This window comes from Arachis ipaensis, chromosome B07 (genome assembly GCF_000816755.2).
Source record: "Arachis ipaensis cultivar K30076 chromosome B07, Araip1.1, whole genome shotgun sequence".
In the NCBI taxonomy this organism is placed as follows: domain Eukaryota; kingdom Viridiplantae; phylum Streptophyta; class Magnoliopsida; order Fabales; family Fabaceae; genus Arachis; species Arachis ipaensis.
In genome coordinates, this window is record NC_029791.2 from 124,310,998 (window position 1) to 124,315,087 (window position 4,090).

Here is a 4,090-nt window from a genome sequence, read left to right on the forward strand (position 1 = left end):
GCCATCGACGTATAGGTTCCATGAGACGGGGTTCCCGGGGCGTCGGTGTATTCGGCGACGAAATCGGCCAGATATTAGGATTTAATGGCAGTCCGTGCTTCATAATTCAGATCGAACTCGAACAGCTCGACTGCCCACTGTAGGATTCTGCCTGCCAGGTCCGTTTTTTATAGAATGTGCTTCATGGGTTGGTTGGTGCGGACTTTAATGGTGTGGGCTTGAAAGTAGGATCGAAGTCTTCTGGATGCGAGCACAAGGGCATAGGCAAAATTTTTTATCTTCTGATAGTTTAGCTCGGCCCCTTGTAAGGCTTTGCTGAAGAAGTAGATAGCCTACTGTCCTTTGTCGTCCCCTTGAACTAGGGCCGACGCTATCGCCCGACTTCCGACCGCTAGGTATAACACCAGTTCCTCTCCTTGCTTGGGTCAGGTCAGGATGGGTGGTTGCCCCAAGAATGATTTGAAGTCTTGGAAGGCTATCTCGCATTCTGGGGTCCATTCAAACTTCTTTCCTTTTCTTAGTATCAAGTAGAATGGGAGGGACCTTAGGGCTGATCCGGCCAAAAATCTGGACAAGGCTGCCAGCCTTCCATTTAGCTGTTGTACCTCCTTTACACAGGTCAGGCTTTTCATGTCGAGTATAGCTCGGCATTTATCCGGCTTTGCTTCGATGCCCCTTTGGGTTAGCATGAACCACAAGAATTTTCCGGCTTCCACTGCGAAGGTGCACTTCGTAGGGTTTAGCCTCATCCCGTGCTTCCTTATGGTGCCGAATACTTCGGCTAGATCGGACAACAATATTTCTTCCCACCGAGTTTTTACTAGCATGTCGTCCACGTAGACTTCCATTAGCTTCCTGATGTGGTCGGCGAATACCTTGTTCATTAACCTCTGATATGTGGCCCCCACGTTCTTTAGTCTAAACGGCATTACGATGTAGAAGTAGTTTGCTTTCGGGGTTAGGAACGAGATTTTTTCTTGGTCGGGTTTATGCATTGGTATTTGGTTATATCCTGAGTAGGCGTCCATGAAGGAGAGGTACTTGTACCCTAAGGATGCGTCGACTAAGGTGTCAATGCTTGGAAGGGGGTAGGGGTCTTTTTGGACAGGCTTTGTTTAGGTTGGTATAATCTACGAACATTCGCCACTTTCCATTTGGCTTTTTTACCAGTACAACGTTGGCTAGCCAAAGTGGGTATTTAACCTCTCTTATGAATCCTGCCTCTAGCAAGACTTGTACTTGTTCCTCCACAACTTTAATCTCTCTGGCCCAAGCTTCCTACGCTTTTGTTGTATTGGTCGAGATCCGGGGTATACGGCCAGTTTGTGGCACATCAGGCCGGGATCAATGCCGGGCATGTCAGCGGCTTTCCAAGCGAAGATGTCTGAGTTTTCCTTTAGGAGTTTGATAAGTAGCTCTTTTAGGTCCTCCTTTAGGTTCGCTCCTATACTTGTTGTCTTATCAGGGGTATCTCCGACTTGTACTTCCTCAGTCTCGCCTTCTGGTTGAGGATGGAACTCTTCGCGTACTCGGGCCCCACCGAGTTCAATGGCGTTAGTCTCCTTCCCTCCGGGGCCACCCTTCAGGTTTAGACTTTCATTGTAGCATCGTCGTGCGAGCTTCTGATCTCCTTTTATGGTGGCTATGCCTTTTGCAGTTGGAAATTTCATGTATAGGTGTGGAGTAGAGACTACTGCAGCGAGTTAGTTTAAAGTCGTCCAGCCTATGAGGGCGTTATATGCCGAACTTATGTCGACTACAATGTAGTCGATGCTTAGCGTTCTGGACTAGGCTCCCTTCCCGAAGGTAGTGTGTAGTGAGAAGTATCCAAGAGGTTGGATCGGAGTATCTCCCAGCCCGAATAAGCTATTGGGATATGCCTGTAACTCCTTTTCTTCGAGCCCGAGCTTGTCGAAGGCGGTCTTGAATAAGATGTAAGCCGAACTCCCCTGGTCGATCAAAGTTAGGTGGAGGTTGGCGTTTGCCAATATGATGGTGATTACGACGGGATCGTCATGCCCTGGGTGGCGTCTTCTTTGGAAAAAGAGATCGTAGGGAGGTCGGGTAATTGGCTCTCTTCTCCAACATGGTATACCTCTGTGAGGTGCCTTTTGCGGGATGATCTTGAGATCCCGCGTCCTGCGAATCCTCCATTGATCATATGGACGTGTCTTTCCGGGGTGTGAGGGGGGCGTTCTGTCCATCCTCCCTCTTCATCCATTCTTCTCTTCCTTGGGTCGTCCGTTCTATTGGCTAGATATCGATCCAGTCGTCCTTCCCGTGCCAATATTTCTATGACATTTTTCAGATCGTAGCATTCATTGGTGGGGTGTCTGTAGAGTTTGTGATATTCGTAGTATTCCGTCCGACTTTCTCCTCTTTTGTGCTTGATCGGGCGGGGTGGTGGGATCTTCTCTGTGTGGCATATAGTTGTAGACGTCTACTAGGGATACCCGGAGGGGTGTAGTTGTGATATTTCCTAGGCTTCTCTGTAGTTGACTTTTCCTTCTTTTTTGGCTCTTTGTCTTTGTCTCGGGAGGAGTAGGAAAAGTTGGCTCTTGAAGTTTCTCCCAGTCGGGAGTTTTCTTCCATGTTAATGTATTTCTCAGCCCGTTCTTGCACTTCGTTCAGGGAGGTGGGGTGTTTTTTGGATATGGACTGGCTGAATGGTCCTTCTCGTAGGCCGTTTATCAGCCCCATGATGGCTACTTCGGTGGGGAGATTCTGTATGTCGAGGCATGCTTTATTAAATCTCTTCATATACGTCCGGAGGCTCTCCCGCTCTCCTTGCTTAATCCCGAGTAGACTTGGTGCGTGCTTGGTTTTGTCTTTTTGAATGGAGAATCTGAACAGGAACTTCTTGGCGAGGTCGTCGAAGCCGGTGATCGACCTTGGGGGTAGGCTGTCGAACCACTTTATAGCTGTTTTGGTGAGGGTGATTGGGAAAGCTTTGCAGTGAGTTGCGTCGGAGGCTTCAGTGAGGTACATCTGACTCCTGAAGTTGCTGAGATAATGGCTTGGATCGGATCCGCCGTCGTATAAGTCCATGTCAGGGGCTTTGAAATCCTTGGGGACTTTTGCTTTCATAATTTCCTCGATGAATGGGTCTTGCTCTCTGAAAGGGCTGGTCTCGCGGTTGGTTAGAGTAGTGCGGGATTTGATATTAGCCTCGAGCTTTTGAAGTTTTTCTTCCAGCTCTCGGCGTCGTCTTGTTTCCCTTTGAAGAACTCGTTCAGCCTCCCGCTGGTGCTCGGCCTCTCGCTCGAGCTGTTTTAGGCGATCCTGTTGTTCGCGAATGGCGTCTAATATTTTCCTGTTTGGAGGGTGTTTGTCAACCTTGGAGTGGTGTGTCTCCTTGGGTGATGGTGAGGGGACCGCAGAGTCTGGGTTTTTCGTCAGCATTCCATCCTCCAGTCCGGACGTCGTCGTATGTCCGTTGTTAGGTGGGTTGCTCGCAATGATTGTGGGGTTACTTCCAGGTTCCCCGGCAACGGCGCCAATATTCCAGAGGGTTACCTGAAACGTTGAATTCGGGCCAGACATGGAATCTGGGTCTTCTCTGAGTATTGGTTTCTGACCTTCAGATGTTGAGGTGCCACCTTATCCGAGCTCCTCGTGGGGTTGGGTGGTGGTACCTGAAAGAGACTCCAATGCTTAAGTTAGCAAAAGCTTTAGGTAGGTTTTTAGTAGAATTGAAGTATGAGTTATACCTGGGGGTTCCAGTGTATTTATAGTAGTGTTTGGTGACCTCCCTTGGGATAAGATTCTTATCTTATCTTATATCTTTGTGGCTAAGATCATGTCTTCTAGTAGCCGCCCTCTAGTGGGCGGTGGCTTCTCCGCATTGGGTCTTTTTGGGCCTCCTGGTGATCTTCCGGGCTTTTTGAAGAGAGGTCAGCAGTGAGGGAACCTTTCTTGAGGTTGGTCCTTCTGTCTTCTATCGACGCGACCCTATAGCTCGGGTCAGGGTATGAACACACAGCTTGCCATATTTTGAATAGAACAATCATAAAGAAATTTTTGAAGAAAAATCCTTATGAACTCTGGAAATGTCACCCACCAAACTTGAACTATTTACATATCTTTGGAT